The following is a 20,516-nucleotide window of genomic DNA, read 5'->3' as shown; positions in this document are numbered from 1 at the left end:
TACATTTATTAACTGTTGAAAATGGATGAATAGGCTCCTTCTAAATCGTTACCAACCCTGAATAAATTTACACTACCGAGAAACCAACCAAAATAAAAAAAAATTAAGCTGTATCACCAATCCATGGGGAATTCCTGCGCGAATCTCTCCGTGAGAGAATTCACTTTCTACAATTCTCATTGCGAATGTTCGCCCACTTAAGTAGTTGGTATTCCTTGACGAAAGAGTTTGTGAAGAAATTCGTGGTCCCAAACGCTGTCAAAGGTCCGAGCAACATACAATAGGATCATGCCGTGGTGTTGTCTAATGTCTGAACTCATTGCTACATCCTCAGAAACTATTATTGGCTGGTACAGTCTTAGATATACCAGATAGAACGTCATTTTACCAGATGAGCAGTTTTGGTTCCGTGTCGGTCTTCAGTTTGAGTCTCTTTAAAAGAAGTGTTCAATTAATTTGCTCATAATTCGTAGAAAGCTGACTGGGTTGTAATTCTTAGGGTCTACTATGTTTTTTACTGCCTTCGGTACAGCAATAACGTAGGTTAGGTCCTCTGGTGAGGTATCTGCTTTGAGGCCCATGTAGTATATGTGACGGCATCCGCAGGTAGCAATTTAAACATCTTCGTACTGACTTCGTCATGCCGAGGAGCCTTCTTGATGGCTACATTCATGATGTATTTTTCCAGTTCCTCTCCGGTTATCCTTGTCACCTCGTCATCTTAATCCTGAGCAGCGAGGTTACACCCTGAACCGATATCCCACGTGTTGCACTTAGTGGGGATCGATGAGTCTTCAGTGACTCGGAAATTGCTTTCAGAACTATGTTACTGCATAATCTCCTTCACCTGGAATGCATAAAAAGCAATCAGGACCAGTAACTGGTGGCAGTCTTGATTTCTTCTTAGTGAGGTAACACATGCGTTCCACGGCAGTCCACATGCTCGCCACGAGGTGATTTTTTTCTGACCATCTCGTGTTACGGTACGACACAAAGGCTGCTTCGATCTGCCGTCGCATGATTTTTACTTTATTTTTGGTTGCCCTCTACTTGTTTGGTGCCATTGTTTTTTAAGTCTGTTTTTCTCTCTTATAAGTTGTAGGATCTTCAGAGGTAATGCTGCATGACGTCTCTCGGTTCTTTGCTGTGATGTCTATAATATGGAAGTTATCACTGCTTCTTGACTTGCAGGAATAAAGTGATGGGTGACTTCATCGACGTTGGTGTTGACGTCGGCTGGCAGCTGAACAATTAGACGCATATGAGTTATGGTTTTATACGTCGCAGTTAGTCTAGCCAGTCTGAAGGCGTCCTGGAATGATAATTTGTTGTGTATTCGAGGCGAGCACTATTTGGGTGTGATCATATGAAACTTCATGGACAACATCAGCTGAGTGATATTCAGGGATGTCTTTGATTTTGCCCATGTCGCACCTCTCGTTGGATGCACAGTAGGTTCGTCTAGTGCTCAAATGAGACCGCGTGATCTTTCAGTTCCACAAAGGAGAGTACGGCCACTGAAAGCGATCGCACTGTCACCATCTAGGGCACATTTTCCACCGTAATTAACTAGCGACCTGTCCTGGCTTCGCAAGGGTAGCACTAATTATATGGTCCGATGCCACAGCAGTAATCTATACTGGCCGCGGCCCCTCCCGCCGGAGGTTCGAGTCCTCCCTCGGGCATGGTTGTGAGTGTTGTCCTTAGCATTAAGTTAGTTTAAGTAGTGTGTTAGTTTAGAGACCGATGACCTCAGCAGTTTGATCTTTTAGGAATTCACACACATTGAATCTATACTACTATATAAAGACAAATCGTTGTTTAACGTGGTTATTAAAAATTTCAAAAAGTACTCGATCGACTTACTTTAAGTTTTTACACAGAACTCCAATGAAAATTCAGACGGACATAGGCCATAACAACGATGCACAGGTTTTCTGTTAAAACCAACTGCGAGAAAGAAAATGCGTTATGCTACGACAATGTGAGGTTTCGACTTATCTCTCGCACTCGGCTTCAGCTATGATAGAACGTCACGGAAATCATTAGACAAATTGTTTCGCCCAAATTATTCGTTCTACTTACGTATATTTTCAAATAACAATTTTTTTCCCTTTGTCGTCGGTTTTATAGAAAACAAAGTTGCAATTGTGGGTTATTGACTTCTGATAAGAATACTACTACAGAGTCTAAATTGGCCGAAACTTTGTAATCCTATCTACCCGCAGATTAAAACTATGAGAAATACTGTCATTCAAGCTACTATCTTCACAGATCCAGCGGTTGTAGCGGTCTCTCTCGTACCCCAATAGGCTGAAGATCAGAGAGAGGGGGCGGGGAGGAAATAAACATAGAGGGAGGGGAGAAGATGGACAGAGCGGTGAACGCACATAGAGAGGCGGGGGGATGGGGGGACGTCGAGGAGGAGCAGCAGCAGCAGCAGCAGCAGCAGCAGATGGACAAAGAGAGAGATAGTACGGGATAGGGAGGGCAGAGAGAAAGAGGGAAGGAGTTCCGGATGTATATCCTATTCCCATACATATTTACCAACTATGAAGTATGGCCTGGAATGCTAGTAAATTATATCCTTCTTTGTGACTCAGTTTATCCATTAGGGAAAACCGTATCAAAATCCCTACACTGGTTCCTGAGATAACACCGGTTCCCGTCAGATCACCGAAATTAAGCGCTGTCGGGCTGGGCTATCACTTGGATGGGTGACAATCCGGTCTGCCGAACGCTGTTGGCAAGTGGGGTGAACTCAGCCCTTGTGAGGCAAACTGAGGAGCTTCATGATTCAGTAGTGGCTCTGGTCTCGTAAACTGACATACGGCCGGGAGAGTGGTGTGCTAACCACACGCCCTCCGTATCCGCATCCATTGACGCCTGTGGTCTTGAGGATGACACGACAGCCAGTCAGTAACGGTACTGTTGGGCCTTCATGGCCTGTTCGGGTGGAGCTTAGTTTTGTTTAATTTCTGAGATCAGCCTTTACATACAGACAGTAAAACACGGTGTTGGGGCTATAATTTAGTAATATGTGTAGACGGATACATAAGGCTGCTTGCATCTCCCAGGATGGGATGACGTTGAGGTGATCCGTATACTACCAGAAAGGTAATAATTCTAATAATTACTTGTCTCCACGGCGACAGTTGCCGCCTCTGTTGTTCGGTGGTGGTGTTGGCACTGACAATGACTGGCCAAGTTGTGGATATACATCGCTTTTCCGTCGCCCACTGTTAGTCTGTTCGGAAACAGGTGCAGCTGGTAACGTTTGCTAGCCGCCCTGACTGCAAGTACGTTTAGGATACATGAACTTTTTTTGATATCTTGCCACATATTGTCAAAAAAATTAGTTAAACGTTAACGTAGTCTGTGTAATGGTTTTGCTTAGGTGGCTTTTTAAACTATCTGTGTTGTTTCATTCAAATGTATAAACAGCAGTACCGAGCTAACAAAAACTCATTTTCAACAGTTAAGAAATGGGTTGCTGAACTGAAACTTGGATGTCTTTATTTTGAGGAAGATCCATGAGAAGGCAATCCCAAAACCTTAGCCACAGACGAAAACCTCGAAAAAGTGCGCGTTGCGGTACTGGACAATTCGTGGTTAAAGATGTGTACAATAGATGACAACATACATACATAAGAAAGAGTACTGTCGGTTATAATTTTAAAAAAATATGTATGAGAAATCTTTGTGCAAGATTTATGCCGTGTTGCTCAGTACTGACCAACAGTAAAAGTGAAAACATATTTTCAGAAATATTTGGAGCTCTTTAAAAAGAATCCAATTGATTTTGCAGTGCTGATTTGTGTTAGTATGGCAGGGCTCCACTACTTGACGCTATAAACGAAACAGCAATCATCGGAAACCTTAAATCCCGGTACCCAGAACCAAATAACAGGTTAGTCTATTTTATCTGCTGGAGTGTTTATAGCCAGTGTTTTCTGGGCTGCAAAAGGATTCATGTTGTCAATTACCTTGTAAAAGACATAACGACAACGGGCGAGCGCTACGCAAGTTGCCGGCCGCGTTGGCCGAGCGGTTCTAGGCGCTTCAGTCTGGAACCGCGCGACTGCTACGGTCGCAGGTTCAAATCCTGCCTCGGGCATGGATGTGTGTGATGTCCTTAGGTTAGTTAGGTTTAAGTAGTTCTAACAAGGGAACCTCCCCATCGCACCCCCCTCAGATTTAGTTATAAGTTGGCACAGTGGATAGGCCTTGAAAAACTGAACACAGATCAATCGAGAAAACAAGAAGAAGTTGTGTGGAACTATGAAAAAAATAAGCAAAATATACAAATTGAGTAGTCCATGTGCAACATACGCAACATCTAGGATCGTCCGTGCTCAGGAGCGCCATGGTCTCGTGGTTAGCGTGAGCAACTGCGGAACGAGAGGTCCTTGGTTCAAGTCTTCCCACGAGTGAAAATTTCACTTTCTTTATTTTTGCAAAGTTATGATCTGTCCGTTCGTTCATTGACGTCTCTGTTCACTGTAATAAGTTTAATGTCTGTGTTTTGCGACTGCACCGCAAAACCGTGCGATTAGTAGCCGAAAGGACGTGCCTCTCCAATGGGAACCGAAAACATTTGATCTAAAGTCATAGGTGAACCGATTCCTCCACAGGAAAACACGTCTGATATATTCTATACGACACTGGTGACGGCATATGCGTCACATGACAGGAATATGTTGTCGACCCACCTAACTTGTACCCTTGGCGAATGGGTAAAGAGATTCTTCTACCTTGCCCGATTTTGGTTTTCTTGTGGATGTGATAATCACTCCCAAAAAGTGATGAAAACATAAGAATTTGTCACATAAACTGCAACAAATGAATGCAACAGTTTCACAGTCGCACAGTTTTCCCTGTGCTCTGTCAAAACGTAAGTTTTTAACTTTTTCAAATTTTTCCTTGTGTAGACCGTTAAATCCTGCATATGTCCAAGCAAATCTGAACATGTCCTGGAATTTTGGAGAGCGAAGTTGATTATGTGTGAGTGCGTGAACTTTGATAATTGTTTGAAAATAAAAAAAATTAACTTTTACCGGAGGGAAGACTTGAACCAAGGACCTCTCGTTCCGCAGCTGCACACGCTAACCGCGGGACCACGGCGCTCTTTGGCTCATACTCACTTTGACGTTGCATATCTTCCACATGGACTAATCGGTTTGTATATTTTGCTTATTTTTTCATAGTTCCACACAACTTCTTCCTGTTTTTTCGATTGATCTGTGTTCAGTTTTTCAATGCCTATCCACTGTACCAACTTATAACTAAATCTGAGGGGGGTGCGATGGGGAGGTTCCCTTGTAAGTTCTAAGGGACTGATGACCTCAAATGTTAAGTTCAAAAATGGTTCAAATGGCTCTGAGCACTATGGGACTTAACATCTAAGGTCATCAGTCCCCTAGAACTTAGAACTACTTGAACCTAACTAACCAAAGGACATCACACACATCCATGCCCGAGGCAGGATTCGAACCTGCGACCGTAGCGATCGCGCGGTTCCAGACTGTAGCGCCTAGAACCGCTTGGCCACTCCGGCCGGCCTCAGATGTTAAGTCCCATAGTGCTCAGAGCCATTTGAACCACGCAAGTTTCTTTGTCAAATGGGTGAAAAAATACGATGTGTAGACCTCTAGATATAAAAATTCGGAAAGCATTTTTCATATCGAAAATGCACTCAAATTGTGAGGAATTTAAAGTACAAATTGTCGGAAGAGCCATCTTTTCGTCATATGTGATATTTGCCGATTTACATCTCTAACCCCAACTAAAGAAATATGAATCTGGGAAACACGTAGCATCCAAAGGATTTTATCAGTCGAAGATGGATATTTTGTAGACCACATACAATCACGCTACAGAGATGAAATGTGCCTAGTTAAAGCTGAAAAGCAAGTGCATTTTGAACATTCGCCCTGCCTGGGTAAGTAGGCTTGCAGACAATATGTCATTAAATTGCAATTACTTGACGGATTTTTCGTCGTGCAATTCTAATCATCATCTATAAGAGCGACACACTGAAGCTTGCAGTACTGCATACAGAAACACTGTGTTCCCTAATGTGACTGTTTATACCGATGAGTAGTACTACGTACAAAAAATATCTCAGCCGCTGTAGTCCACGCCAACGCCTAATGTTTATGCGTTCCAAGATCACTGCTTATTGCCTGCTGTTGCCTCTGCAGCGAATCTGTGGAGGCGCATTGTACAAGGATTGTTATATACAGCCTCAGGTATATCTTACTGAACATATGTCAAAATCGAATTTATACCGTAACCACTGTTGGTTGGTACACCGAAGTCGTCTGAAAGGACTGCAGTCGAATTTCCCTTGTATTCAAAGCCCAAAAGCAGCTTGTAAAACTAACTTGTCCTCGTGAAATACAGCGTTCCGTCTACATTTGGAAACATTTATTTCTTTGTCTTTCAATGCGGTTCTTCCGCTTCGTATTTCAAAGTGTGTCCTGTGGTCTTACATGTTCTGTATCACTTATAGTACTATATTATGCAAATATTTTGACAATAACTGTATTATAAACTGTTGCGTAGTTCTGTAGTTTCACTGCAGTTGTATCTTCTGCTTACACCTAGCGAGGTGTCCGTTACAGAGGTCAGCATATTGCACTGTCGTTCAAGAGGAGAAGGCTTGAAATTCTCGCTCGGCCATCAATATTTACGTTTCTCGTGGTTTTTGTAAGTCGAGTAAGGCGAAAGGCGTGCCGTACTGGTTCCTTCGGAATGGACACGGTATATTTCGTTACTTACGCTCGTCCCAATCGAGATTTGGCTTCGTTTCTAATGAACCCCCTGCCCCCCCCCCCCTCCCCCCCGTCGACTCCCATCTTTGCTTAGGAGTCTCCAGAGACAATCAGCTGAATGTCATTTACCTGAACAACAGTGCCCTGCCAACCCCAAGGTTTCCAGCAAATGGCCAACGGCTAAGTTCCATGAAACAGGTCCAGATATGGGACCTTGAGGAGAAGCATTTCATTGGAAAATGTTTTCCATTTAACAACAAGTTAACTGCAATAACGGAAACTCCATAATATGCGGTAGAAAGGAAACGAAGACTATGTAACAATATGAAAAGTAGAAGAGCAACACAAATTGTCAAATGCCTCTGCTACAGTTAACGTCGATAACCCACTTCACCTGTGAGAGAGTCGGCATTATAAAAAGCTATTGCTTTCCGAATCCAATTTTTGTTTTTCTTAGTTCGAGGAGCTGTCAGTGTGCTTGAAAACGGCGGTACCAAAGGTTCTCTTGGACCTTTGTCAGACAATTTTTAAGGAAGTCTTTGGCTCAGTAGAATTTGTTAGCAGTTTTCTTGATTATGGCAGCCAACTGTCTTTCACACGGCCGTTACTCTTCCTAGTATTAAAAACTCATTTACGATTTTTGTTAAGACTGGGACAATCGATGTTTTTTTGTGTCTAGATTGATATCAACAGAGCCAGACTCCGTCCCGGTTCATGTATTGCCTATTGTACCTGTTATCGTACATAACAAATAGTGACATCGTTGTTGGGATACGATTCAACTACATGCGTTTCGAAGCACGTGTGCACTTTTAAATTCAGCTCCTTGTTGTGTGGAAACAAGGTGTGGAGCAGATTCTCTAAAAAATCCTTTCAGAATTTCGTCGTGGCTCTATTTATTGAAAGTAGACACGACTGATGGTTATACTTCAGTATTTCATAAGAAACTGACTAAAATGCGGGCCTCGGGAGGGTCACTTCGTTGCGTTATTTGCAACACAATTTTTAAATCATTCGATCTATAAATAACATTGTCTGGATTATTTAATGCTAATAAATTCTCTAGTTCAGCTGAACTGACAGATCTTAGATTCTGATTCAGAATGCCAACGGCTATTTCCAAGTCTCTAAGAGAGCTCTACGTATTGTCCGCTCTAAACGTAAATTCTCCACCGTGCCTTACCCCGTTAACTAAACAATTTAAGGTTGTGTTCATTGTCTTCATTCAAAATAAATTAAATGCAACAGCAAGGAAGCTGGTTTTGAGATTGAAGAAACAAAACAGCAACGGAAGTTTCTCAGAATCTAGCTCAAGACTTCAGATCTGCACTACTATCTAACGCCATGGTTCCCAGCTTGGAGGTAATCCCTCCCCTGAGGGGTACATGGAAATTTTCTGCCGGGTAAAAACCGAAAAGGTTTCATTATGTTTCACGTGTGCTACGAAACTAAATTATTTTTATAATATCATTAGTAGATACCATTTTTAGACTCTAATATTGATTATATAAATTATCAATAATTACTTTTCTCTATTACCAACATTACACGTGACACTGTGTGGCGGACGTTACAGGTTCCTCACGTAGTCCACCCACTACACACATACTTTGTGCTTTGTGCCGCACATCAGTGATGTTGAGAAAAGTAAAACGCATACGCAAAAAACGCTAAATATCTCAAGAAAATGTCTTTTCCAAGTCGTGGATAGTTCCTGCAGTAGACCATAAATGCTTGTTTACTTTGAAACAAATAAATGAACTAAACTGAATGCACGACAAGACAGTAACTACATAAGGCCTACTGTAGTCCTGCACACAAAATGTGTGCAGCAATCAAGTGAATTACAAACAGTAAGTAAAGTGGCACATTTCAGTCTGGTTGATGTTAGATGGGGATGTAGGCTGCCACTAGAGATAGGTGTGGTGTAGGGGAAGAATTTTTTGTGACAAGTCTCTTCCTCAATGTGGTTAGTTAGCTTTCTTATCTGAGGAGGCGTTATAGGTAGCCCTCCCAACGCTCCAGGAATTGCCTCGGGATGTGAAAGAAGATTTTTGATTATAGTCACAATCGAAACGAAAACAAGAAATGTATGAATGTATGAGTATGGAGTATACTTTATTATGTACACCAACTGACAAGGTGAGACCACGACGTTGGGATCATGGATTTACTTCAAACTTTGTACACCTTTAGTAGGCCATTAAAACATCATAATGTGCTAGCTGTAAGGTGCACTACTATAGCAATTCCGAGAAAATCGTAAAAGAAATTTTACGCGCCTATTATGTAACTGATCTATCTGTGCGAAGGTGCTGGCTGTAAGTAGTCTTTGTGGTCAAGTGGTTAGCGATTCCACAAAGTAAGAGGGTCGTATATGAGGGTAAGATTCGAATCCTGCTAAAGTTATTCTTTAATATATTTTTTTCATCATTGGTCACATTAATTAATTTATACGACATTGAAGAGGTAATATAATGAAAGAAAAAAACCCACTTGTATTTCCATTAAGTTATAGTGAATTTCATACGTTATTTATCTTATAACTGTTTTTAAAGAAATTTTCAAGGATGAGGGACAGGTTTGGATATTCCAAGTCAAACTTCGGTAAATAACGATGCGAATGGCGTTATTCAGTAATATAGTAAGTCACAATGCGCTAGACCACAAGAGTAATGTACAATTACTCGTCGGATGTGCTCACGACATCACACGTTAAAGGGTGGCATTTGTCACACTGACATGGTAAACATAAATTGAAACGGCATCTACTACACCGAATGAATGCAGTTGTCCCGCATTTAAAGGGAGTGTTCACAGTTTCTAAGGGAAAACACACCTCGTTGGCATTTTGAAAAATTTCTCTTTGTTCCGATAGTATAGATTAAAAATTAAGTTTGAGCAAGAGTCGAACCCTCTTGTCATACACGTTAATCTAACGAAGCTCGAACGCTAACCACTTTTTTTAATCTCATTTCTGTTCGTTATTGTTCGTTGGATATGTTCGGGGCAAACGTACCATGAAACCCCTTCAAATTCATCGTAGATCCATTTATTCAATTTTTTTTTAAGAGGGCATCTAACGCTCTGCTCGTACACACTGAGCTACCGTGCCGGCTCCACTGGACCACCATCAGCTCTAATGTCCGGCACCTACTCACAGATACATAATAGACGCGTAAAACTTCTCTCGCGATTTTCTCGGAATTGCCATAGAAATGCTCCTTACTAATTGCATGTTATAGCCTACTAAAAGTTACAAAATTTGAAGTAAATCTTTGATCCCAATGTCGTGGCCTTCCCTTATGAGCAAAACTGTGAAAAACTCACGGACAATGGTCTAAGAAAGATTGGGAACCACTGTTATAAATCAACATTATGAACTACTGAGAGGATGTGATACAATAGTTACTGGAATGGACTCTCATTCGGAAGGGGGCGAGAATCATTCTAGAATTGTGATGTTAAGTTTTCATAGTTATCCTGAATGACTTTATTCAATAGTTAACTTCCGTTATGCCGGCTGGGGTGGCCGAGCGGTTCTAGGCGCTACAGTCTGGAACCGCACGACCCCTACGGTCGCAGGTTCGAATCCTGCCTCTGGCATGGATGTGTGTGATATCCTTAGATTAGTTAGGTTTAAGTAGTTCTAAGTTCTAGGGGACTGATGACCTCAGATGTTAAGTCCTATAGTGGTCAGAGCCATTTGACCCATTTTTTCTTCGCAACACAGCATATCGGTTCTTCCTCGTCCTACTTGTTGCCTTTATACATGGAAAATAGCCGTCACTGGCCCCCAGGACTCACTATCCGTGAAATGCAGACTGGTACTGAAACAGCCTGGTAGATTTACATCAGACTCGAGAAATTATTACTACAGCTCGATGCTGTGTCATGAAGTTCTTGTTTTTTACTGTGATGTGATTGCATTTTTCATTTATTATTTTTAGCTCACAATCAACATGTGACGTAAATACATCTTCTATGTCCAACGGCGTACATTAATGATTTCGGTACATTTTCAGTCATCCTACATATGTCTCATTTTTATTTATCATTTTGTAGCTCCCTTTGGAGAAAAGAGGATTGAAATTCCAGTAAAAGAAAGTGGATTCAGTCGCATTTCCGTCACAAGACAACATCTGTGATGTCCATCGACGTATGAAGAACGACTGCAGGATAAAGGCCAGATATAAAAACACTGCACGTCGGTGAGCGGGTCTGCTTACATCATCAGAAGGCGGTGAAGGAGCTGCTTCTAATCTTGCAAGCTGTGAGTGGCCGTCTAATGTACGGAAAACCGTAACCACGACGAGCGCCGCTGTTACTACCCGTGCTGATGAGCAAATAAGCAGTTACCCGTCGAACTTCACGTCGCTGTAGTAAATGTCCTTTGTGTGTAATATGGGCTGCTAATGAACGTTTTGGACAATAAACAATCAATGAATACCGTCTGCTTCTAGCTGTAAGCGTGGCGAGATTAAAGATGACTATTTCTTGGGCTCAACTGTGACGCGTGATGAACTGTGGATGCATCACATCGAGTACTCCGCTTAGCAGCGTCACGCGACGTTTACTCGCAACAAAAAGTCTGAGTCATACAAGGTCATCACTACAATGTTTGAGGGCTAGGAGGAGGAGGAGATTCAGCCTGACGTAACGCCGCTTTGGAAAACATTTATGTCAGGAGCATGTGTCACACACGAAACGTAGGCGTAAGTGAAGCGGAAAAGAATCAGTACGCAACAGAAATTCGTGTAGACCCTCGCAATAGTGTAAAGCTGTATGCCTGATGATACTTGAAATGGACAATAGCTTTACAAACTTAATATGGGAGAACTAAATTTCGCACAGTAGATGGAACAGACACGAAAACATTCGCTGATTCGCTGTTTACCCATCTATTAGGTTCTGTAAGCAACTACTAGTAACAAAGTGGCTATAATTATTGGCTTTGATAATAAAAGAGTGGTAGGTTAGTAAATTTTCCGCTACGACAAACTCTGCTTACATCTCTTACACGACAACTCATTTTATTCTGCAACGTCTAAGTTAATATTGGCTTTCCCAGTACCCGAGTTAGTCCAGGTTCTGAAAAAAAATTTAAACTTCTACCTTAGTAAGCATCGATGACACTTTGCCGATGTACTGAAGCTCCACTACTGTCTCAGAAAAGTACAAAACCGGTACATCCAGAGACCGTTAGCCCTTAGAACATCATCACACTCGAAGAATGGACAACCCAGGCGTCTGGCTCTTATTAAAGCCCTCCGCGAAAGCTACACGGATTGCGAAATAGTCTATCATAACAATGGACGAAGGTACAGAGTTTATACTTAAACGGATATGATGTCTGTTCTTTCGGACATGTCCGAAAGAACAGACACCATATCCATTTAAGTATATACTTCTGGCAACACCAGCCATGTGCCTCCTCCTTCTGTGCAGATGCACACATATTCCCCGAACTCTTACAGGACTTGGAAAGAATGTCTTCCACGAGTAATGAGTGTGTTGGGATGGGACACTACGAATGTAGTGTGTGGACATACAAGGTGAGAATGTGGGTCTCGCGGGAGGCGTGAGCGAGATAGTCCAAGCAGTCGCGCTATCCTCTGTGCCCTCGGTGGCTCAGATGGATAGAGTGTCTGCCATGTAAGCAGGAGATCCCGGATTCGGGTCCCGGTCGGGGCACACATTTTCACCTGTCCCCGTTGATATACATGGTGAGTCACCTAACGTTACCGCTGGATATATTTCGTAAACCACATCAAATACTGACGAACCGATTCCACAGACAGAACGTGAGGAGAGGGGCTAGTGTAAATGTTTAATACAAACCACACAAAATTGCACGGAAGTATGTTTTTTAACACAAACCTACGTTTTTTTAAATGGAACCACGTTAGTTTTACTAGCACATCCGAACATACAAACAAATACGTAATCAGTGCCGTTTGTTGCATTGCAAAATGTTAATTACATCCGGAGATATTGTAACCTAAAGTTGACGCTTGAGTACCACTCCTCCGCTGTTCGATCGTGTGTATCGGAGAGCACCGAATTACGTAGGGATCCAAAGGGAACGGTGATGGACCTTAGGTACAGAAGAGACTGGAACAACACATTACGTCCACATGCTAACACCTTTTTATTGGTCTTTTACACTGACGCACATGTACATTACCATGAGGGGTGAGGTACACGTACACACGTGGTTTCCGTATTCAATTACGGAGTGGAATAGTGTGTGTCCCGACATGTCAGGCCAATAGATGTTCAATGTGGTGGTCATCATGTACCGTGTGTACCGTGATGTGCCTACAACCCCAGAGGAGATGAAACAACGTATTGTGGCAGCCTGCGGCGACATTACACCATATGTACTGCGGCGTGTACGACATTCATTACGCCAGAGATTGCAATTGTGTGCAGCAAATGATGGCCACCACATTGAACATATTGGCCTAACATGTCGGGACACACTCTATTCCACTCCGTAATTGAAAACGGAAACCACGTGTGTACGTGTACCTCACCCCTCATGGTAATGTACATGTGCGTCAGTGAAAAAGACCAATAAAAAGGTGTTAGCTTGTGGACGTAATGTGCTGTTCCAGTCTCTTCTGTACCTAAGGTCCATCACCGTTCTCTTTGGCTTCCTACGTAATTCGGTGCTCTCCGATACGCACGATCGAACAGCGGAGGAGTGGTACTCAAGCGTCAACTTTAGGTTACAATATCTCCGGATGTAATTAACATTTTACAATGCAATACACGGCACTGATTACGTATTTGTTTATATGTTCAGATGTGCTAACAAAACTAACGGGGTTCCATTTAAAAAACGTAGGTTTGTGTTAAAAAACATACTTCCGTGCATTTTTGTATGGTTTGTATTAACCAATTACACTTGCCCCTCTCCTCACGTTTGGTCTGTGGAATCGATTCGTCAGTATTTGATGTGGTTTACGAAATATATCCAGCGGTAATGTTAGGTGAATCAAATGGTTCGAATGGTTCTGAGCACTATGGGACTTAACATCTATGGTCATCAGTCCCCTAGAACTTAGAACTACTTAAACCTAACTAACCTAAGGACATCACACAACACCCAGCCATCACGAGGCAGAGAAAATCCCTGACCCCGCCGGGAATCGAACCCGGGAACCCGGGCGTGGGAAGCGAGAACGCTACCGCACGACCATGAGATGCGGGCGTTAGGTGAATCACCCTGTATATTATCGCCCGTTAGTAGTTGAAGGCATTAATATAATTCTAAGGCACGGAGTTAGTTCAGACTATTATTATTAACGGGGTGAAGCCTGTTCGGGAGGGCTGTAGTGTTTTGTTGACTGATCACTATAATTATTTTGGCCGTATGATGTTTTGTATCGAACTCTAAGGTGTTCAACGTAGAAACAAATATTTTCTGGGAAATTCTTTATAATATTTCTTGGCTTAGGTCAGTATGCCAGGGACATCTTTCATTTTATTACATACTAGCGACACGCCCCGTCTTCGCAAGGGTAGCACTAAGTACACTATGTGATCAAAATGTCGTATTCGTATGGATCCACATGCTTAATAAACGTAAACATTGTACGTAGTAGGCTGTAATGCGATGTTTATTTAATCTTGCGATTAGCTAATTTCAAAAAATTTTCAAATGTGTGTGAAATCTTATGGGAATAACTGTTAAGGTCATCAGTCCCTAAGCTTACACACTACTTAGCCTAAATTATCCTAAGGACAAACACACACATCCACGCCCGAGGGAGGATTCGAACCTCCGCCGGGACCAGCCGCACAGTCCATGACTGCAGCGCCCTAGACCGCTCGGTTAATCCTGCGCGGCAGCTAATTTCGACCAAGCGCCATTGTCAAGGACATTTTCAGCATTTGTATTTCATATCATTTTCAAATCACTCACAGTTACATGTAATTTAATTCTAAATATGGCTACGTTTCACTTGAAATTAAGAGTGATCTGAAAATGACATGAAATACAGATGTTACAAATGTGCTTGACAATGACGCTTAGTCGAAGTTAGCTAATCGCACGAGTAAATAAACATAACATTACGGCCTACTACGGACCACGTTCACGTTTATCAACTATGTGATCAAACTGACGGACAGGGAGCTTCGAGCACTTTGGAGGGTGTTTGTAAAAAGTCGCATAAAATCAGTGGTAGAAATCCCCCGTGAGCTCCAAATTGGTTTCAGCAGTCCAGCTAGCACAATGACTGTGAGTAGGGAGTTAAAAAGAATGGAGGGAAATGGTCGAACAGCGCCTCATAAGTTATACCGTTCTGAAGTCAGTGCTAAAGGTGTAAAGAGCGACGGCACTGGACAACGGACGACTTCGAACGAGTGATCTGGAGTGATGAATCACGCTATGATCTTTGGCCATCCTATTGAAGGATTTGGGTTCAGAAAACGCCTAGACAACTCTACATGCGATCATTGGTACTGTTGAAATTGAAGTTTGGAGGAGGTAGTCTTACGGTACTGGGGTGCTTACTGTGGTTAGGGTGTGATACACTTATTGCGCTTAAGAAAACACCAAACGTGGAAGCATATGAATACATTTTAAAGCATTGTGTAATGCGTAAGGCAGAGCGATAGTTCGGAGACGATGATTATACCACCACGACAGTGCTCACTGTCGTAAAGTAGAATCTGTGACGCGATGATTTGCGAGCAACAACATTCCTAAAGCGCACTGGCCTGCCCAGAGTCCCGTCTTGAAACCAGTGGTTCACCTTTGGGATGTGTTAGAATGTCGACTTCGCTCCAGATCCCAGCGTCCGAAGTCATTATCTTCTCTGGTTTCGGCTCTTGAGTAGGAAAGGGCTGTCATTCCTCCCAAGGCATTGACACCCCATTGACAATGTACCCAACAGAGTTCAACTGTCATGAAGGTAATGGATGGACAGACGTCATATTAATGTTTGCTAATGGGTATCGAGATACTTTTGATGAGATAAATGTGTCTACGGCCGGACGTTTTGTCTGACGTCGCGGTAATAAATTATACACATCAATCTTTCCCGTGCCTCAGTCTCTCTATTAGTGAAAACCACATCAAAATCCCTACAATAGTTCATGATATTAGCGTTTACATACAGACAGAAAAACACGGCGCCGAAGCCGGCCGGAGTGGCCGAGCGGTTCTAGGCGCTTCAGTCTCGAACCGCGCGACCGCTACGGTCGCAGGTTCGAATCCTGCCTCGGGCATGGATGTGTGTGTGTTGTCCTTAGGTTAGTTAGGTTTAAGTAGTTCTCAGTTCTAGGGCACTGATGACCTCAGAAGTTAAGTCCCATAGTGCCCAGAGCCATTTGAATCATTTGAACGGTGCTGAACTTGAATTTAGCATTATACGTAGATGTATTGATAAATAATAATCTACATGATTTTTTTCCATTTATTTTATAATTTGAGCATTTGAAGTGAGATTATGCATTGGCTAAGTGACTGGAACTGTAGTCCGCAAAGGCAGAGGTGAAACGCATTCAGGACAACTGATTGAGGTGGCGCAGTGGTCAAACACTCGACCCACATTTAAATAGACGCCGGTTAAGATTGAGATTTTACTATGGTTTCCCTAAACCGCTAAGGCACATCCCAGAAGAGTTCCTTCAAAAACGACATGCTTCATTTCCTTCCCCAATCCGAGCCTGTGGTCCGTCTTGAACGACATCGTGTTCGGTGGGACGTTGAACATTAAACAACCACTCCTCTTCCGTCCGGATATTCATATGCAACATTTCCTCAGTTTCTCACAAACAGTTCAGTTATTTGCCGTAATAGAACTCTTAATAAGGTCACGGTGTCGATTTCTTCTTCCTGTTCTTAATCAACTAAGCTACTGCTGTGTAACTGACGACGTCGATGGGATGTCAAAATGTAGGTATCGCTCTTATTACACCTTGGCACCTTCTGTATGATCAGTAGAATACATTTATGCAAGCAAACTGAAATGGCTTGGTCGATAAATTTATGAGATCCTTTTCTACGCCTGTGGTCTGTGAAGTGTGCAGTAGAGATTACTTCTGTTTGTACCACATATTGAGGGACAGTTCACGGACAGAACGTGGGCAGAATGAGTGCTTATACACCTCTTTGGGAGCTAATATTCGTAACTTTTTTGTTTTAGATGTTGGTACCCGGTTGCTATGGGTTTATTTATCGATTTTAATTTTTAACTGTAGTTCACTGTTGCTATTTGAGTTTATATACGGCCATTTTGTCATTTCGAGGTAAATACTGTCATTTTGTTATTTGGAAATAGTGAGTGGAGCTATGGATGCTAGGAAACTGAGTGCCAAATGGAGAAATCGAAAGCTTCCGGCATATTCTTCTGTTTGAGCTCAATAAAGGGGTGACTGCAACGGAGGCAACCTTAAACATTTTCGCCGTGTATGGGGATAATGTCATTGGACGGCGCACGGTAAGAAAAGTTTCTCGTTTTAAGGTGGATCGTTTTGACAATAGTGACTCTCCACGTCCAGGAAGATTGTTAAACTATTAATCCACAATGATCCACGCAAATGTACTCGAAAATTGGCGCATGTGATGAACTGTGATCAACCACCATCGTGCGACATTTGCATGCTATGGGGGAGGTTCAGAAATCGGGTGTATGGGTAGAGTGAACCCAAACAAAGCAGCAATTCCTGCGTACGAAGACCTGCGAGCATTCACAAAAGATAACATTATGCATCTGGTGGAAGAGTGACAGTGTGGTGTACCACAAATTGCTTCACCGAGGTGTAACCATCACTGCTAATGAAACTTCCTGGCAGATTAAAACTGTGTGCCCGACCGAGACTCTAACTCGGGACCTTTGCCCTTCGCGGGCAAGTGCTCTACCAACTGAGCTACCGAAGCACGACTCACGCCCGGTACTCACAGCTTTACTTCTGCCAGTACCTCGTCTCCTACCTTCCAAACTTTACAGAAGCTCTCCTGCAAACCTTGCAGAACTAGCACTCCTGAAAGAGAGGATATTGCGGAGATATGGCTTAGTCACAGCCTGGGGGATGTTTCCAGAATGAGATTTTCACTCTGCAGCGGAGTGTGCGCTGATATGAAACTTCCTGGCAGATTAAAACTGTGTGCCCGACCGAGGGCACACTCCGCTGCAGAGTGAAAATCTTATTCTGGAAACATCCCCCAGGCTGTGGCTATGCCATGTCTCCGCAATATCCTTTCTTTCAGGAGTGCTAGTTCTGCAAGGTTTGCAGGAGAGCTTCTGTAAAGTTTGGAAGGTAGGAGACGAGGTACTGGCAGAAGTAAAGCTGTGAGTACCGGGCGTGAGTCGTGCTTCGGTAGCTCAGTTGGTAGAGCACTTGCCCGTGAAAGGCAAAGGTCCCGAGTTCGAGTCTCGGTCGGGCACACAGTTTTAATCTGCCAGGAAGTTTCATATCAGTGCACACTCCGCTGCAGAGTGAAAATCTCATTCTGGAATCACTGCTAATATTTATTGTCAACAACTGAGATGTCTTGCAGACGCAGTCCAAGAACAACGACCAGGAAGACTGAGTGAAGTGATGCTACCCCACGAAAACGCCACCCGCATTCTGCTACACTCACAAAAAAACACTATACAGGAATTAGGTTTGGAAGTCATTCCACACCAACTTATTCACCTGATCTTGCACCCTCAGGATTTCATCTCTTCCGCTCTCTGTCTAACAACCTTCAAGGAGCTTCCTTTCCGGATGAAAATACGCTGCGATTATGGCTCGACGAGTTCTTGGCCTCAAAACCACGTGATTTCTGCAGCCGAAGAATGGAAATGTTACCCCAGCGTTGGCAGATTGTTGTAAATACTGAGTCTGTGCTATGCGTATCTGTTGTGTCTATTAAACTTAGGGAGAAACGCTTCGAATTTACGCACCAATAGTATAATTTCGTCTTCACGACTGATACGAAGTCGATATTTAGGGGTCTTACGAATATTACTACCTGAAATTGGATTCTTAGAATGTTCTTAGGAACTCATACTGGAACCGTATTCACCAGTTTCCCGCAATTTTATGGTCCCAACCATTCATCGACGTCGAAAACTTCAGTCCTCGGATAACCGTGCACAAAAGCAAATTTCAAAGTAGATTTAAGAAGTAATTTAATGTATCAAAGAAAACACACATTTCATATCGAAAGTATGATAAGGTGAAAACCAAGACACTGGATGTGTCCACCCTTCTCCTTTGACGGCCTGAACTCCGCTGAGTACACTTTCAATGAGTTGTCTTAATATTTGCGGAGGAATGGCAGCCAATTCTTTCTCAAGAGCCGTAACCAGAGGAGGAAGTCATGTTGGACCCTAGAGCCTGAAACGAAGTTGACATTCTAACTCAACCTAAAGGTGTTCCATTGGATCCAAGTTGGGAATTTGGGCAGGACAGTCCACTTCAGGAAACTGTCCACACACAATTGCCTCACATGTGTTGCTTTACGGCAGGGTGCAGTCTCACTCTGATACAGTCAATCGTCGTCTCCGAGATACTCCTCTGCTCTAGGCAGTACACAGTACTATAAAATGTGTCCCTATCCTTCCGCGCTTAGCATTTTATTAAGCGCAATAAGGAAACTACACTCCGACCACGAAAAGCACCCCCATACCGTAACACCAACTTCTCTGTACTTCCCTGTTGGCCGTACCCATGATCGCATGTAACATCATCCAGGAATTTGCTAGTCCCAAACTCTTACACCACCTCAAGCACCGCCTAACATGGACTTCAGAAATGTGTAGCTTATGAGAAATTGCTCGACCATTGCTCCCCGTTCCTTTTAACTCCCTACGCAAAGTCACTGTGCTAGCTGGACGGCTGGTAGGACTTCGGAACACAGGAATTATTCCTTTCGCTGGTTTCGTGCGATTTTTTTCAAACACCCACGGCGATTCTCTACGGTCCTTGTCCGTCAGTACGTGCGGTGTGCCTGGTCTTGGCTTGGCTACGGTTTTCCTCTTCGCGTTTGCACTTCACCATCACAGTTAACTTGTCTAGCTTTAATACGCTTGAAACGTCCCTGATGAGTTTGGACACTCAGATGACACCGAATGACTAGTCTACATTTGACGTCACTGAGCTCTCCGACCCATTCTCCTATTACTGCTTCTCGACTGAAAACACAGTACTCGCTGTCACCTTTTACATGGCATGGCCGCTTCTCGTGGCCTCTAGTCATCTTGGTCAATTCCGTATTACATGCTGTTGTCTGGATAATTTTTAGCAGATAGTGTACTGGCGGTTCAAATGGCTCTGAGCACTATGGGACTTAACTTCTGATGTCATCAGTCCCCTAGAACTTAGAACTACTTAAATCTAACTAACCTAAGGACATCACACACATCAATGCCCGGAACAGGATTCGAACCTGCGACCGTGGTCGCGCAGTTCCAGACTGTAGCGCCTAGAACCGGTCGGCCACTCCGGCCGGCTGTACTGGAGGCAGACGTGCAAATAATCAGACTTGACCTCCTGGCTTATTGTTGCTTATCGTTGTTGAAAAGCATAGATTCTGTTACGGAGGAATGGCGCTTACGTATCGTACACAAAAACTGTGTTACTGATTTCATAAGACCTGCATTCATAAGATATCTAGGTAATCTAAAGCTTAGAGAGTTGTTCACAGGTGGAAAATATACAAATAAAATACATAACACGGTTACAATATTCCTCTGTTCAATCTGACTTATTTGAAATTGTAATTTACAACCG

At 43.0% G+C, this 20,516-nt stretch overlaps 1 protein-coding gene and 1 non-coding gene across 3 annotated transcripts in view; both read left to right on the top strand.

Annotated features, from left to right (window-relative positions):
* The window catches only part of LOC124554795 (excitatory amino acid transporter 1), a 762,497-nt gene that overhangs the window by 709,409 nt on the left and 32,572 nt on the right, over window positions 1–20,516 (top strand). The gene's annotated exons all lie outside the window — the stretch shown is intronic.
* On the top strand, window positions 18,107–18,181 carry Trnas-uga. The gene has a single exon. It is a non-coding gene; the product is annotated as a tRNA-Ser (tRNA).

Source organism: Schistocerca americana, chromosome X (genome assembly GCF_021461395.2).
Source record: "Schistocerca americana isolate TAMUIC-IGC-003095 chromosome X, iqSchAmer2.1, whole genome shotgun sequence".
In the NCBI taxonomy this organism is placed as follows: Eukaryota; Metazoa; Arthropoda; class Insecta; order Orthoptera; family Acrididae; genus Schistocerca; species Schistocerca americana.
Note: the sequence above shows the minus strand (reverse complement) of the source record. Positions and strands in the feature narration are given on the sequence as shown.